At 42.0% G+C, this 19019-nt stretch overlaps 1 protein-coding gene across 4 annotated transcripts in view; it reads right to left on the reverse strand.

Moving 5' to 3' along the window:
* The window catches only part of LOC128686065 (protein rolling stone), a 483046-nt gene that overhangs the window by 357228 nt on the left and 106799 nt on the right, over positions 1 to 19019 (reverse strand). The window contains exon 1 of one of the 4 annotated variants that reach the window (XM_070083401.1): positions 9058 to 9267. The exons of the other annotated variants lie outside the window; for them this stretch is intronic. The gene's annotated coding sequence lies outside the window, so the exon portion shown is untranslated. Of the gene's footprint in view, positions 1 to 9057; positions 9268 to 19019 lie in introns of those variants that run through there. 4 annotated transcript variants of the gene reach the window in all.

A 19019-nucleotide genomic window follows, 5' to 3' on the forward strand; every position in this document is an offset into this window, starting at 1 on the left:
GGAGAACTTCTGGAAGCTTCTAAGATGCTGTCGTGGGTGAGCAAAACAAAATACGTAAAAGTTCATACCAAAAGAAAAAAAATCAAAAGAGCATGAAATAATAATGTAATACAGGAGAGCTGAGACAAAGTAAGGAGGTCACGCCCCTTCACAGCACCAGCCAGTTCTGAAAACAGAAGTGAGCAAACCGTAACTTATAGGACCCTCACCCACAACGAAGCTGGCATCCAGTTATTGGACCCTCACCCACAACGAAGCTGGCATCCAGTTATTGGACCCTCACCCACAACGAAGCTGGCATCCAGTTATTGGACCCTCACCCACAACGAAGCTGGCATCCAGTTATTGGACCCTCACCCACAACGAAGCTGGCATCCAGTTATTGGACCCTCACCCACAACGAAGCTGGCATCCAGTTATTGGACCCTCACCCACATATATTTTTTATGACATTGAGTAAAATGAATATTGTGCACGATAAAATTATAGTTAATTGAAACACTAAACCCGAAATGGTTCTACAGCGCTGGTGCACGATAAGAGAAATAAAATATTAATAATACACGCCATACAGTATAAAAGTGACGCATGTAAAAAGTTTCTCATAGAAATGTGAAAAAAAAAACAGAATCATAATACCAAGTTTGTACGACATGGTTAGACAGGCGAAGACTACTCGAGAGGCTGGCAACGGGTACAAGGGGGCACAGTTAAAGGCTCAAGACACAGATGCGTCAGGGATGTCAGGAAGTGTTCCTTCAGTCTCAGGGTGGTCAAGAAGTGGAATGACCTGAACGTAATAGTAGACAGGCTCTGTACAAAGCCTCAAGAACAGGTATGACAGGACACCCCACAAGGCGAGAAGGAAGTCAATCCCGCAAGCGTTAAGTTTAGAAGCAAAGCCAGGAGCTGAAGCTCGATACCTCCAACCACAAACAGGCGAGTACATACACTCATATACACATGCAAATACACACCCTCAAACCAGACCAAGTGTCTATCGACAAGTGCTTTTGACAGTTAGTATCACACACACACACACACACACACACACACACACACACACACACACACACACACACACACACACACAGTAGGGACAGCGAGCGCGCTAGTCACGCCTTCCGTGCTCCGGGAATATAAGTGTTTTTGAGGGCTATGCAAGTGTTCTGCAAGGGTTGCTAAGTGTGTCAGGGTAGTGAACAATCCTAGAAGTGATTTTTAATCTGCCTGAGCCACGTAAGTGTGGGGGAGAGCCACAATTTTGTAAGTGATCTAGAAAATAAAAACGTTGTGGCGCAGAGTGGGCAGGCTAGTGTGTAAGGCGACGTTGTCAAGTGTCACTCAAGAAAGATAATAAAGTGAAACAATCGTGCGACCAGTGAGAGAAATACAGTGAATAGGGTACATTATTAACGAGAAGAAATTGAGGTGGATCTACGCCAGGACGTACATCGAGCTGGATCTATGCCAGGACGTCACATCGAGCTGGACAATCTACAGGCTGCTACAGCTTCACTACAAGTATTGTATCACCTATGAGTGGTTGTTTGGGTGTGGGGTTCCAGGTTCCAATTAACTGCCAAGCTGAATGTGAATGGTCTAACTCTCATAGCACGATAAAGAATAGGCACTCAAGTATTCAATAAGGAATAGCAAATGGTAATCCATTGAACTTACTATAAGCAGGTCAAGCATAGGCAACATTGTAAGTAGGTGAGCGTAAGTCCCAGGAGGGTGGAGTCAGGTCACAAGAGGTTGTGGACAAAGCGACCACTGAGAATCCACATTACACTCCAAGCACAAGCCACCTACTTTTCAGACACATAATAAACCCACACATAATTCGACACATAATTACACTCACACACACACACACACACACACACACACATACACACACACACATACACACACACACACACACACACACACACACACACACACACACACACACTAAGTACGTGCCGGTAAGTCCCAGGAGGTTGGGGTCAGGTCACAAGAAGTTGTGGGCAGCCAAGGACCACTGAGACTTACATTACAACGCACAAGCCACCTACCTTTCAGTACATAATAAAACCACACATAATTCCACACAAAATTACACACAAAATTACACACAAAATTACACACACACACACACACACACACACACACACACACACACACACACACACACATATCCAGACTCACACATACACTCCCCCCTCCCCCACCGATATCTCACTTTCCCCTGATCCCTCCCCTCCCTCGATCACCCTCCCCTCCCCTGTTCACCCTAAACCCTCCCCACCCCTCCCCACTCCTCTCCCACATAGCCACAGTTCCTCCACTACTTCCCCCTCCACACTCTGACATACACACTACTAACCTAACATACAGAACTACATAGGTTTCCCACTCTGAGGCAATCAGGATAAAACAAAAATGGGTTGCCAGAGAGCAACAAGAAAAATTAAGGGACAGGAGGAGGAAACTGCAAAGGAAGATTGGGCAGCAGAGCTCATAAAAAGGGATCATGAATGGGAAAAGAAACTAGAAGAACTTAGCATGAGAATGGAAGAGAGGACAGATATGGAAAGCAGGAAGTGGGAGGTGCATGTCAAAGCAGCAGAAGCTAGGATACAGAGTTTAGAAGAGGAATTGAAAAATCTGAAACAGCCTAAAGAACTAAAGAACATTTTGGGATTGACAACAGAGACTGCTACCTCAGCCACAAATAAGGGGACTGTAGGGAAAGAAGGGGCACAACTGCATGGAGAAGCTCTATCAGAGGAGACTGTAGCAAATGAAAGAGCTAAGATTTATGTGGAGGCCCTAACAGACAACAACAGAGCCCAAGGAAAGCCGAGAAGGGAAAATGACAGGCCACTGAGCCCAAATACATTAGCCAGTGAAACTGATGAAAGGAAAGCTGCAGTGGAGGAAACCAAATTAAATGAGGGGATACACAGGGATATGCAGTGGGAGAATGAAAGGGTGAGGTCAGTCTTTGTGTATGGGCTCCAGGAAGTTGAAGGGGAAACATATGAAGCAAGAAAACAAGGGGAAAAAAAGCAATTGAAAGCATCATGAAAGCAATAGGAGAAGACGACATGACCCAGCTGGAAAATTTTCGGAGAATAGGGGGGTTTGTAAAAAAAAGAACCCGGCCAGTGAGAGTGACCTTCAAGGCAGAAGCGACTCGGACCAGGATCCTGCAGGAGAAAGCACGATTAAGGGACATGCCGGCATACAGGAAAGTGTATCTTGACCGTGACAGAACACAAGAAGAAAGGCAGAAACTGAGAGAGATGGTACAAAGGCGAAAGGAGGAAAGAGAGGGGATAGAGAAGACAGACAGGAGATCCCAGACCCAGGAAGAAGATCAAATACAGCCTCCCTCACAACTTCCTATAGAAGCCTCCCAACCAGGTCAACCCCAGTGCAACCAAACACTCTAAATCAAAACACCCATGCCACATCCAATGCCCCCACCCACTACATTACAAACTCCACCCCCACAGCAACAACCCATAGTTCCTTACCAGGTCTCCCACTTCCCCAACCCCAATATACCTCCCAGACCACAGTCTTAGAAAAGAAGTTGAAGGTGTGGTATACAAATGCAGATGGAATAACAAACAAGTATGAGGAGTGCCACAAAAGAATCAAAGAGACATCCCCAGACATAATAGCACTCACAGAAACAAAACTCACCAGAATAATAACAGATTCAATCTTTCCATCCGGATATCAAATCCTCAGGAAAGACAGAGGGAGGAGACGGGGAGGAGGAGTTGCACTGCTCATTAAAAACCAGTGGGGTTTTGAGGAAATGGAAGGAATGGACGGCACGGGCGAAAGGGACTACTTAGTAGGAACAATCCAGTCTGAGGGACATAAGGTGATAATTGCAGTAATGTACAACCCACCACAGAACTGCAGGAGGCCAAGAGAAGAATACGATGAGAGCAACAGAGCAATGATCGACACACTAGCCGAGGTGGCCAGGAGAGCACACATGGGGGGAGCAAAGTTACTAGTTATGGGTGATTTCAATCACAAGGAGATTGACTGGGAAAACCTGGAGCCCCATGGGGGTCCCGAAACATGGAGAGCCAAGATGATGGATGTGGTACTGGAAAACCTCATGCATCAACATGTTAGAGACACTACCAGAGAGAGAGGAGAGGATGAACCAGCAAGGCTGGACCTTGTATTCACCATGAGTAGTTCGGACATCGAGGGTATCATGTATGAAAGGCCCCTGGGAGCTAGTGATCATGTGGTTCTGTGCTTCGACTACATAGTTGAGCTCCAAGTGGAGAGAGTAGCAGGAATAGGCTGGGAAAAACCAAACTACAAAAGGGGGAACTACTCAGGCATGAGGAACTTCCTTCAAGACATTCAGTGGGAGAGGGAACTGACAGGAAAAGCAGTACAAGAAATGGACTATGTAGCAACAAAATGCAAGGAGGCAGAGGAGAGGTTTGTTCCCAAGGGAAACAGAAATAATGGGAAGAACAGAACGAGTCCTTGGTTCACCCAAAGGTGTAGGGAGGCAAAAACTAGGTGTACTAGAGAATGGAAAAGGTACAGAAGACAGAGAACTCAGGAAAATAAAGAAATCAGCCGAAGAGCCAGAAACGAATATGCACAGATAAGAAGGGAGGCTCAGAGACAATATGAAAATGACATAGCATCAAAAGTAAAGACTGACCCGAAGCTGTTGTACAGCCACATCAGAAGGAAAACAACAGTCAAGGACCAGGTAATCAGACTGAGGAAGGGTGATGGGGAATTCACAAGAAACGACCGAGAGGTTTGTCAGGAGCTCAACACAAGATTTAAAGAGGTATTTACAGTGGAAACCAGTAGGACTCCAAGAAATCAGAACTGGGGGGGCACACCAGAAAGTGCTGGATGAGGTACATATAACCAAGGAGGAGGTGAAGAAGCTGCTATGCGAACTTGACACCTCAAAGGCGGTGGGACCAGACATCTCTCCATGGGTCCTTAAAGAGGGAGCAGAGATATTGTGTGAGCCATTAACAAAGATCTTCAACACATCATTTGAAACTGGGCAACTCCCTGAGGTATGGAAAATGGCAAATGTAGTCCCAATTTTTAAAAAGGGAGACAGACATGAGGCACTAAACTACAGACCTGTATCACTAACGTGTATAGTATGCAAGGTCATGGAGAAGATCATCAGGAGGAGAGTGGTGGGGCACCTGGAAAGAAACAAGTGTATAATTGACAACCAGCACGGTTTCAGGGAAGGAAAATCCTGTGTCACAAACCTACTAGAGTTTTATGACAAGGTGACAGAAGTAAGACAAGAGAGAGAGGGGTGGATCGACTGCATATTTTTGGACTGCAAGAAGGCCTTCGACACAGTTCCTCACAAGAGGTTACTGCAAAAGCTAGAGGATCAGGCACACACAACAGGAAAGGCACTGCAATGGATCAGAGAATATCTGACAGGGAGACAACAACGAGTCATGGTACGCGACGAGGTGTCAGAGTGGGCACCTGTGACAAGCGGGGTTCCACAGGGGTCAGTCCTAGGACCTGTTCTGTTCTTGGTATATGTGAACGACATAACGGAAGGGATAGACTCAGAAGTGTCCTTGTTTGCAGATGATGCGAAGTTAATGAGAAGAATCAAATCGGACGAGGATCAGGCAGGACTACAAAGAGACCTGGACAGGCTACAAGCCTGGTCCAGCAACTGGCTCCTTGAATTTAACCCTGCCAAATGCAAAGTCATGAAGATTGGGGAAGGGCAAAGAAGACCGCAGACACAATATAGTTTAGATGGCCAAAGACTGCAAACCTCACTCAAGGAAAAAGATCTGGGTGTGAGTATAACACCGAGCATATCTCCTGAGGCACACATCAATCAGATAACTGCTGCAGCATACGGGCGCCTGGCAAACCTACGGATAGCGTTCCGATACCTCAGTAAGGATTCGTTTAAGACTCTGTATACCATCTACGTCAGGCCCATACTGGAGTATGCAGTACCAGTTTGGAATCCACACCTAGTCAAGCACGTCAAGAAATTAGAGAAAATGCAAAGGTTTGCAACAAGACTAGTCCCAGAGCTACGGGGATTGTCCTACGAAGAAAGGTTGAGGGAAATCGGCCTGACGACACTGGAGGACAGGAGGGTCAGGGGAGACATGATAACGACATATAAAATACTGCGCGGAATAGACAAGGTGGACAAAGACGGGATGTTCCAGAGATGGGACACAGACACAAGAGGTCACAATTGGAAGTTGAAGACTAAGATGAATCAAAGGGATGTTAGGAAGTATTTCTTCAGTCACAGAGTAGTCAGGCCATGGAATAGCCTAGAAAGGGATGTAGTGGAGGCAGGAACCATACATAGTTTTAAGGCGAGGTATGATAGAGCTCATGGGGCAGGGAGAGAGAGAGGACCTAGTAGCAATCAGCGAAGAGGCGGGGCCAGGAGCTGTGACTCGACCCCTGCAACCACAAATAGGTGAGTACAAATAGGTGAGTACACACACACACACGCGCACACCTGATAACTGTCTGTTCTGGAGTAACAAAAAGAAATCAGAATTGTCTCAGTATTTTGCACTAAGTCAATAGAATAATTAGTAATCATACAAATTGATAATTAGAATTGATAAAACCGTCAGTGGGAGGTTTTTAATGGTTTCCAACCAGCGCATTTGTCTTACAATTACAATTATTAAAGTGTTGTCCCACCTGGAAACACAATGTTGTTAGTAACTCACATGAATATTTAATTAACATTCCTGACTGTTAGCAGTAACTCTGACAACATTCACTGTACTTGTCTGGAAGGAGTACTGACAGCGTAAATATACTTAAAATTCTTGAAACAGGTCTGAAGAGTGTTATGAACTTCTGTCTATACTGATGTATAAGTCTCAGCAACTAAGTCCAGATAGAACTTTCAACATGAATGCGTGGAAAGATACAAGTGATAATTATGGGAAGATAATCGTGTGTCCGAGTCCTATGCTGCTTGCCCATGATTGTATGTCAGTGGCAGCAGCTCTACTGAGTCAGAGGCTGCTTGCCCACGACTGTTTCCTGAGAAACAAAACCTCAACACCACCACACAATTAACAAACCTTCAAGGCCTAGGTATGACTTCCAGAATAAAAACATAAAAGACTGTCTAATACGTTTGTCAACCTGACAGCGGGACTATCCGCTCTGCAGACTACAAACAATTCTCTCACAATTAACTATAAAAGTATCGGAACTGGTGTGGGCGAGTGCAGGCCTTCACAACCACCACTAGATCCCGCTTCCTTCAGCTACTGTGCACTAATTACTTCAACAAGCAGCTGCTAGCCCACTGCTGGCTATGACAGGTCAGCCAGGAGCAACGCGACACTCACTGGAAAGAACCACAGGCTGACTCAACCCTTTCTGCGACACGACGAGTCGTTAATTAGGAAGACAGTTTGAGTGTACAAAGCTCCGACCTTTCTCAGTGACTTGCAAATACTTGCCTAACCTTATAATCCATACTTGTATAAACAGTGTCAATTTATGCATCTTGTCATTATACAGAACGATTCGACAGTGAAGAAATTACGTTCATCCCTCCAGCGCACTACATCGTGCACCCGACTGTGCTGACGCAGGTAACAACACTCACACACACTTGAATACCCATTCAGGGATGTGTAACCATGTAATGATTCAAGTTCATATACACTGCAAACGAATGATATTTTATCTCAAGCCTCTCGTATGTTATTGTAGATTAGATAAAACAATTGAACCACGTCTTAATTTATATTTGTGTTTATCTTTATAACACTTATACCTTTACGATGATGGTAACTGGCGTACAAGATTCATTATCAATAAGCTATTCTTTTGTACGTGGTACTGAACCTGTGGGTCTAAACCTAGTGGGTGAGAAACGCCAATACTACGACTGCAAGTAATGATGGCTAGTTTATTGGTGAAATTAGTGTAAATTTTATCCGGTTCTGGATGGACATGCTGCAGCAAGTGATTGAAAATATCATTGATAGCCCCTGTCAAAGTGTGATAAATGGCTTAAAAAACCGACAAGTTAAAGATTGAGATACTTATGCAACATATGGGAATCTTTATTGAGGAAACGTTTCGACACACAGTGGCTTCATCTGTCCAACACAAATCAGAAGGGTGTAAGGAGAGGAGGAGTTTGAGGTAATTAGTCCCTCAGCCTGGAGTCGATGTGTTCAGTCCATCAATCTTGTAAAAAGTACAGCATAGGGCCATAGATGTGGCTTATACACTGTAGTCAGATGAGGCGAAACAGAAGGAGGCGGGGTCATAGTGGTACCATCCACTAGTCGAAGTATGTCTTCGTCCAAAGTGTCTCAATCTTCAACTTGTCGGTTTTTTAAACCATTTATCACATCTGTCAGACACTGCAACATCATGGGATCTTGATATAAAGAGTTCTTCAACCTGTCCAACCTTTGGACGAAGACCTACTGCGACTAGTGGATGGTACCACTATGACCCCGTCTCCTCCTGCTTCGCCTCACCTGACTACAGTATATAAGCCACGTCTACGGCTCTATGCTGTACTTTCTACAAGATTGATGGACTGAACACATCGACTCCAGGCGACAAATTACCTCAAACTCCTCCTCTCCTCTCCTTACACCCTTCTGATTTGTATTAGACTGATGAAGCCACTGTGTGGCGAAACGTTTCCTCAATAAAGATTCCCATATGTTGCATAAGTATCTCAACCCTGTCAAAGTGTTTATTCACCTGGGTAAGAGCTGGTTTCAAATATCGAGAGTTGTGAAAAAGAAGACATGCGCAATATTAGTATATTTTATAGAGAAGCCTGGACCTGAACCTCCTTACACCTGGCATCTCACACTTGATCTTCCGTACACCTAGCACCTCACACTTGAAACTTACACCTGGTACATCACACATGATCTTTACAACTAGCACCTCACACAGACACACCTGATATTCGTTATTCCTGGCACCTCACACACATCTGATATTCCTCATATCTGACACTTCACACTGGCTCACCTGATATTCCTTATACTTAACACCACACACCTCGCCACTAGCACATCTCACCAGTCAGTCCTTGGCCAGCTCCTCTCCTCAGCACACACCTGTCATATTGTCAATTTAAACCGTGTTTACAGGCGTCCTGGAGGAGTGAGGAGGCACACTCCCTGTGGGAGACTTATCAGACTAGTGCCAGCCAGGTGGCCCTCTCTCTCCCCCTCTCTTATCTCTCCAGGCTCTCAATGATTACCATTATTATGCCCAAACCTCGGGTAGATTAGAAGAAAAATATTAGAAAACGTGGAATAAGTACATCAGGTAGGAGTAGAGGGCTGGTAGACGACACCCGCCACCACCGCCACCACCACCGCCGCCACCACCGCCGCCACCACCGCCGCCGCCACCGCCACCACCGCCGCCACCACCGCCGCCGCCACCACCACCACCACGAAGCTAGTTCTCCCACTAGAGGTTCAGTTATCAGCTGCACTGTCAGAGTCGTACCGGTTCACAAGTTTGGGTTCACAAAGGTACACTGAAGTGGTCATCTGCGTTCAATTTGTTATTATAAATAAAAGTTCCTTGTAAGAACAAGCACAAAGGAACACTCAAATTAATCCTCTCTAAACACACACACACGCACACACGTTTCTTTCTTAATAATCGTACAAGTCGAGACGGCTCCATCCCTCAGCAACTGCTTACAACTTCGCCGAACTTCGGTGTAAAAACAGTGACTAGTCCCTGCAGGAGCCATGTTTACTGTGTTACATGTCTTCTCTCTTCCGTAACACAAACCTGACTCCCGCAACACAACAAACTTCACTCCCATCTCAGCATTCCATGATTTTCTTCCGGCATACTGTCTTGATCACGTGCAAATATTCAATACTTTCTCACAAGTACTTTGATTGTATATATGTGCCTTTTGTACCTTACAGATTTGTAGTCTGAATTATGAGTGCGATACTGTGTGCTCTGATGCCAAGTTTACAGGTTCGAATCCTGCTGTGGACAGAGATAATGTTTGTAAATAATTTTGCCTGTTTGCGAATTGTTAAGTATACACACACACACACACACACACACACACACACACACACACACACACACACACACACACACACACACACACACACAGACACACACATACATGCACACACACGCACACACACACATACATGCACACACACGCGCGCACACATTTTTTTAACAAGTCGTCTGTCTCCGACCTAAGCAGGGTGACCCCAAAAAGAAAGAAAATCCACAAAATGAAAATACTTTCATCATTCAACACTTCACCTCACTCACACATAATCACTGTTTTTGCAGAGGTGCTCTGAATACAACAGTTTAAAAGCATATATAAAGATACAATATAAAAAGTGACCTGAAATAATTACAATATCAGGACCCCAATTATATATACACCGTTCTATTACACATCCCACCAAACTGCCAATATCCCGAATTCCTCATTTAAAGTGCAGACATTGTACTTCCCATTTCCAGAACTCAAGTCCGGCTATATAAAAATAACCGGTTTCCCTGAATCCCTTCACTAAATATTACCCTGCTCACACTCCAACAGCTCGTCAGGTCCCAAATACCATTCTTCTCCATTTACTCCTAACACGCTCATGCACGCTTGCTGGAAGTCCAAGCCCCTCGCCCACAAAACCTCCTTTACCCCCTACCCCGACTTCCTTCCCCTACAGATTTATACGCTCTCCATGTCATTTTACTTTGATCCATTCTCTCTAAATGACCAAACCACCTCAACAACCCCTCTTCAGCCCTCTGACTAATACTTTTACTAACTCCACAACTTCTCCTAATTTCCACACTTCGAATTTTCTGCATAATATTTACACCACACATTGCCCTTAGACAGGACATCTCCACTGCCTCCAACCGCCTCCTCGCTGAAGCATTTACCACCCAAGCTTCACACCCATATAAGAGTGTTGCTACCACTATACTTTCATACATTCCCGTCTTGGCCTCCATTGATAACGTTTTTTGTCTCCACATATACCTCAACGCACCACTCACCTTTTTTACTTCATTAGTTCTATGGTTAACCTCATCCTTCATAAACCCATCTGCTGACACATCAACTCCCAAATATCTGAAAACACTTCACTTCTTCCATACTCCTTTTCTCCAATGTGATATCCATATCCATATGTCATTAACAGTTCCTCTTCAGTTGACGTCACACCAAGGAAATTGTCCACATAAAATTGTTTGCTCATTACTTTACTCAATGGACTTTCCATACGTTTAAAGTGTGCATTTATCGTCGCTTGAAGTAGGAACGAACTGGATGTAGCACCAAATAATACGCTCCTAAAGCGAAAGTTTTTCAGAGTGCTAAGTGGGTCAATAGGATTCTCAGGCCATAAGAAGCGGGTACAATCCCGGTCAGCCTCTTGTAAACCCACTCTTAGGAAAGCTTTACTTATGTCAGCCGTAAAGGCATAATGCTTCACTCTGAAATTTAATATCTCCTAATTTTTCCGTCAACGACGGACCTGTCATCAAACAGTCATTTAATCTAGGTACATTTTTGTTACTCCTGGCACTACAATTAAACACAATCCTCAAAGGAGTGGTCTTAGAATCCTTCTTCACTCCGTGATGTGGCAAATAGTGACCATAAATTTTGGCTTGCTCATGAGGTACCTCTTCTATAAATTTATTAAATAACTGCTCAGCAATTATATCATTATAGGCAGTTAACAATTCTGGTGTCTTACTCAGTTCGCGGAGCTGAGCCTTTAACTGTCCATATGCCATTCTGTAATTAGTGGGCAATTCTGGATGGTTCAGTCTCCACGGAAGTCGTACCCAGTATTGTCCAGATTCAAATTTTACATCTCTCAGGTATTGCTCCTGAGTAAAAGAATCGTCTGGACTTTCTTCATTTACTTTTATTCCAATGCTGTCTAATTCCCACAATTTATGCACTGGCTCAACACCATCCTCTATGGAAGAATTATACTGGGGCACGACTTCATGAGTAAGACACACAGTTATGGTATTTGTAGCTTCCTCTAGTCATGAATTATTATTACGAGGAATCCTACCATACATTACATGGCCTCCTGCAGTCTTCAAAAGGGTGACACCACATTTCTTTACCATACCCTTTACAAAGGAGGCATAATAGTCACTACCTATCAAAATATTTATTGGGCCTACAGAATCATCACTTACCCCAGAAGGTGCTAAATTTACATTATGTGAAAGTCTTTCTGTAGCTTTACTAAGCCCTACTGTAGATATTTTCTCTGGAAGTCTATCTACAATTACTGCATTAACACGTTTTTTCTCATTGGCCAACCTGACAGTTACATAAACAGTGTCATACAATTGAGCTCTTTTATCCGAGAGAAAACCAGATAATTTTAAAGTTGTGGGATCTCCCATCTGTACTTTCATACCATCAAGACATTTACGTTTTATGAAAGTACGTTGGGATCCCTGGTCCAATAATGCAGTTACATTTTTTGATTTATGCCTTTTATCATCAATTTTTACCTGTAACACAGGTAAGGCTACTTCAGCAAAACCATCATTATTAACATTAGCAGCAATTTTTACATTAGCCACTGTTGTGTCAGGATTGTCAACATTATCATTATTATCAACATTATCATATAGACCTTTACACATGACTATATGGTGTCTTCCTTTGTGACATTGATAACAGTTGTATAATTTAGCATGACAATCCTTTACATTGTGATTACCTAAACACCTGATACATCTGTCAAATTCTTCCAATCTTTCAACTTTATCATTCCATGAATTGTATGCATTACAATTCTTAGAAAAATGAGTACCCTTGCAGAAAAGACTATCTCTATTTTCTTCGACTGGTTTCTTATTAACTGGGCTACCCTTAGGAGGGTACTTATTTTTCTTACCTTGTGGAGAATCATTATTTCTGATTCCTGCTACTTGATATGCACCTATGCAACTCTTTTTAGGAAATGAATTTTGATTATTACCATTGGGATAATTTTTCCCTTTGTGAAACTTGACAGATACCTCAGAGTTATTATGTGTTGCATCTTTAAAATGGGTTAGTTGGCTGGTCTGCAACTGCACAATTAATTCTTGTAGACCTAGTCTTATTTCCTCCAGTCCAAAATAACCCTTGTGATATTTGTTTGAGAATCATTCAAGTGTTTTATAGTTTAATTTATTCTGTACTATGGCACTCAATAACCAGCCTGATTCCTTCAGATTATATTTATTACTTAAAGTTTTGAAAGTGCTATCCAGTTTAACTCTAAACTGCTGTAAACCTTTGTAAGTGTCATCTGGAGATTTTAAATTAACGATGATATTCACTAGATCCAACCTTTGTTCTATATTACCATAAGTGACCTTCAACAAGTCAAATGCTTCCTTGTAAGAGTCATCTACATTGGGAAAGGCTTGTATGAGTATGTGAGCATCTCCTCTTACCTGTCCTTTGAGGTAAAATAATTTAGTTACACAGACTAGATCGCTCCTATCATGCACAGCTGCTTTAAAAATTGACCAAAACTCCTCCCAGTTTTCTCCAGGATTAAATATAGGTAAACATAATTCTGGGAGTTTTGGAGCAGACTGATTAACTGCCTGGTTTACACATTTTAATTTATTCAAAGCCTGACTTTTACAAGAATGAATCTTTTCTTCTAATTCATAATACTGATTAATCATGAGATCTACTTCAGTCTCATCTACACACTTTACTAGCAAATCTCCTTCTTCTTCTTCTTCTGATGACCAGAGCTTTGGTAAGATGGGTAAGGAAGAAGGATGGGTAAGGATGGAAATATTGGAAAAGGGTGGGAGGGGGGGGGAGAGGTAGGATATAAAAGGTAAGTGGCCCAACCACTTTGGTGCAAATTAAAAAGTGTATGTGATTTAATAAGATATTCTTTAAGAGGTATAATACTAACCCATCAGAGTCACATAGATATAATAGGTATATAACTACATGACTCTGAATTGGTAGTAATTATACAAGTTGCAACTGCATTTTTTTTTTTTTTTTTTTTTTTTTTCGCAGTTGCACAACAGATATTTATACGACAGGAAAGGCAATGATTTTCTGGCCAGTTTATAAGTTCGTGACAATAGCTTCTTAATGGTGGTGTCCAACAATAGTCAATAGCATAATTTTACATTAGAAAGTTATTTAAGATGTCTCCCTAATTGGGGGCGATGATTTTCTCAGTATACATAGAAGGGTTCTGGTGGTATCTAATCTTCTTCGTCAGGTAAGTTACTCAAAATCATGGGTCGAGGGTAATCATCTTTATGAATAAAACGACGAACCCTCTGTGGGAGAGTCATTCTTTGAGTCCTGTGAGGCGGAGTATTGATGGTGTAATCGGTGGTATTTATCACTTGTATAGGATGTTCTCTATCTGGCATGTATAGTTCTTGCATTGTATAAAGTTGTTTCTTTTTTAGAGTGTCAATGCGTACATTTATGGCAGTAATGTCTTGCTGTGTGTGTAAATCTGCCATTTTAACTCTGTCTCTCCTCTTGGTATCGGTAATAAAGCGAAGAGCTCTATTCTGGACCCTTTGTAACCGTAGCATGTTGGTCTTTGTTGTTAATGACATTGGGACACAAGGGTATTCAAGTATAGGTCTTATTATCATTTTATACAGATGTTTTTTGACATGTTGAGGGGCTTGATTGAATCGAAAGAGTCTGCTAAGACCGGCTTTGGCTGTGTTGATCTTTTTAGTTACATGAGATGTTGAGTGGAGCAGCCTGTCTATTTCATATCCCAAGATCTTGTTAGGGTTTTTAATGGTTACAGGTGTACCTCTGATGGAGATACCCCCTTTATCTTCGATGGTTGATGCAAAACATCCTATCGTGCTAACAAGGACCTTGTCAGGATTAGTCATAATTCTCCATTTCTTCTCCCAATTAGATGTTCGACGAAGTTCAATATTTATTTTTTCTATGACTCTCTCATACTTGTATTTTCCTGTTACTGGAGTTGATGAGACGACATGAATAACATCATCTGCAAACTGTGTCACAATTGTGTCATTAAACTCTGGTTGAGGAAGGTCATTCACATAAATGTTAAACAGAAGTGGACTGAGACAAGAACCTTGTGGGACACCAGCCGTCGGTATAAAAGGTTCTGTCGACTTGCCATGAAAGGTGGGAATGATTTTTCTTTGAGTTAAGAAATTATAAATTACTCTGAGAAAAGTCCAGTTATGGTCTGGTAGGTCAATGAGTTTGTATATAAGGCCATCATGCCATAAGCTATCAAAAGCTTTATGAACATCTCTGGTGGCAATTAAGGCAAGATTGCCCTGCTGTTTTAGACTTGCTACAGTGTCAAAAATAACATTTATTGCATGATTGGTACCTCTATGTGTTCTAAAGCCAAATTGTTTTTCAGTAAACAAGTGATTAAACTCCATATAGTAATTCAATCTGTTGGAAATGACTTTCTCAAGAACTTTTCCAGTGACTTCAAGTAAAGATATAGGTCTATAGTTCCCAGGTTGGTGGATATCTTTATTGGGCTTAGCAAGAAAGATCATTCTAGCAGTCTTAAAAACAACTGGAAAATGTCCTGAGGCCAAGATGGCATTAAAGATATTTACCAAGGACTGTTTGCAATTTCTAGGTAGGTACTTTATTTGTTTCATTGTTATTCCAGAGAGGCCAGGGGCTCTATTTCTCATTCTTCCAATAACCTGACTTATCTCTAGTAATGTAATAGGTCTAGTAAGCGGGTGGGTATCTTCAAGAGTTGAAGTATCGATGGTAGGTAGTGGTTGTAGATCATCCAAGTTCTCATCTCTCCATTCATTTACTAACTGATAATGATTATTATTAAATTGACGACTGTTATTGTGAGAGAGAATTTTCTCCCATACATCACCCATCAAATTAGCCTGGTCCTGTGGATCGTCAAGTTTAATTTCAACATCTTCATCATCCTCATCAGTGAAGGTATGAACTAGGTAGTTAGGAGCCTTGTGCTTTGCCCCTAAAAGTTGTCGGATCTTACTCCAAAATTTTGCTGGTTCACGTTTATATTGATTAGCTTGAAGAACTAGAAATTTCCATATGTCTCGTTTGTGTTGACTAATCATGTTAATTAATTCGTGCCTTAATCGGTGCAGTGTAGCTGCTGGTGGTTGTCGCGTTTGAAGATGCCTTCGACATTCTGCTTGATAATTTCTTAAAGTGTCTCTAATTTCTCTAGTAGGTTTGTATTGTTGGTATATCTTTGTGGAAGCTAATTGGCAAGTTGCATTGGTAGCTTCAATTATTCGATTGTGCAGGGACCTGATTGCATCATCAATTGCACTGGAAGGTAGATTTTCCAAAGACACAATTTCATCTTCACCCAGATATGCCCTGAAGGGGTCAAATCCTAGGGTGTTAAGATTGGGTTTAGGAGTTACAGGTATTCTAAATGGAGAAGTTTGTAGTTGTATTATAACAGGGATATGGTCAGATCCTACATTTCCACCAGGAGATATACGACAGTGAAAGATGTCACAGTCTCTGTTTGTCAGTACAATATCTGGTGTTCCTGGATGAGGTCCAATGTACGATTTGAAGAATGGGCCTTGAAATGACAAGTTTCTAGCTGTCATGATATTAAAGAGTTGTTTTCCTTTTAAGTCACCCAGTGGAATACCAGCTCCACAGTTGAAGAGGGCAGGGTGATGAGCATTAAAATCTCCAGCTAGAATTGTTGGAATATTTCTGCTTAATATCCTATGTAGAGGAATTGACTCTATATATGGCTGTCTCGGGGGAAAATATCCAGTTCCTATCACTAGTTGTCCATGTGACGTTGTTAGTTCTATTGCAAGAATGTTATCTTCATCAACATGAATATTTTTAAATGTATATCCTAATTTAACCAAGATGGCTACACCACTAAACGGTCCTCTCGATTTCTCCACAGTACAGTATCCACGTAATTTAATATGTTGATCAACTCTTGCAGCTGTCTCGTTCAAAAGTATAACATCGGGATTATAGTTATGTAGTTCAACCTCAAGAAGGTAACGGTTATTAAAGAAATGTTTAACATTAAGTTGGAAGATTGTAATCCCCATTATTTCTTATTCTTCGATCGTACACTGCGTTCTGAACGCCTGCAAGTAATGTCATGTGTTGTATCTACACTATTCCTGCTGGACTCGTCAAGGGGAGGAGAGAACTTTTGCGTGGATGCTTGTGTATTAAAAATGCCATCATCTTCACTAGAGGCAGTAATATTAACAGACTCATTAGAATCGTTAGAGTCGTTAGAATCGTTAGAGTCGTTAGAGTCATCATCATAAAACTGAGGTATGCTATTCTCAGTTTCAGGAAGCAGAGGCTCGTGAGAGTTAATGGGAGACTGTGTAGGCTCCAAGTGAATATTAGATAGGCAAGGTGAGTTACCTTGGGAAAGTTCCTGTTCAACAGGTTCAGCTACAATAGCGAGAGAGTAGGCACCACTTTCTGGGGCATTGTTATGTTCTGGTGTTGACTTATCGGGTTGAGAGGAGTTGACAACCTGAGTTTGCGAGGAGGACGATCCCTGGGCCAGGGATGACTTAGGCTTCTTTTTAGGTGTAGAGTATGGTACATACTTCTTGTTATGAGAAGGCTGGGTCATAATGGCCTTCACATTTTCAGGGATAATGATGGGAGTAATCCCATTAGCCATTAACAGATCATTTAAAACACGAGAGCAGAGTTGAATATCACCACCTGCTGTGTCTTTGGCCACCAAGTACATTAGTTGTGCTCTCGTTATATCCCCGTCTGTGGATACCTGAGACACATGAGATGCGACTGAACCTTGTTGTTGTGTCTGTTGTAAGTGAGGGTTAGATTGGGGCACTCCAAGAGGGGCAGAATTCCAAACATTGGAACCATTGGTAGAGACCTGAGGAGTCCCACTTGATCCAGGCAGAGCTGGGAAGGAAGTTTGGGACATGGTTGGCGGTGCCTGGGGAGTGGTCTTCTTAGAAGTGGATAGTTTCTTGGCGTCAAGAATTTTCTGCATTTCCTTTTTTCTTTCAGGACAAATAGCAGAAACAGCATGATGATTTCCATTACAGAGGACACATTTAGGTGAATTTTTATTGGTACAATCACGATAGGAATGTTGGCCAGAGCAAATGCTACAAATTTGCCCTTGTGTACTGCATTTGTTGTTGTTATGACCAAAGGCATAACACTTGAAACATTGTGTCACACTGACAAAACGTTCCATAGAAATTTGGTCAGATGTGCATCTGGTACTGAAACATTTGAAGCCATTTTGACACACAAGTTTGGCCTCCTCAGGTGTCTCGAGTATTAATTTTAAAGTTACCTTATTGTTGTTGTGATTCGAGAATTTGTGTGCTTCTACAGCCCTAAGGTCAGAATTCTCGGCATTAATGTTATCAACAATTTCATTAACAGTGCTGTGTTTCATAAAACTGTTGATTCTGGCCACAAACACAGTCCTCTGAGCTTGATAGCTGTCAGGTGCAATTGGGATAACACCAGAAGTCCTCAGTTTATCCAAGACATCATGCTTTAGGAGTTGAAGTAACTCTTCTTCCGAAGAGAGGAGAAGTACTGCTCCAGCGTGGGTTTTAAAAACATCCACTGGAGCAACAGTTGAGTTAGAGCAAATACAATTGAGAATGTCTTTCATGGACATTTGTTGTAATATAATTTGTATGAATCATATCTATTACCTAAAGCATCTAAATACAGTTTTAAATCATCAGTATTCACAGTTTCTTGATTCATTAATTCCAAACATTTATTATATGCCTTGGTTACATGATCTTTTCTGGCCTGCAGTGATGCTTTTTTTGCTCTATATTCCATATGTTTGTCTTCTACATTAATTTCCTCATTTTTTAGCCGTGATATAATGTATTAAATTCAACTCAATTAATAACACTGATTACAACTT

Source organism: Cherax quadricarinatus, chromosome 9 (assembly GCF_038502225.1).
Source record: "Cherax quadricarinatus isolate ZL_2023a chromosome 9, ASM3850222v1, whole genome shotgun sequence".
In the NCBI taxonomy this organism is placed as follows: Eukaryota; Metazoa; Arthropoda; class Malacostraca; order Decapoda; family Parastacidae; genus Cherax; species Cherax quadricarinatus.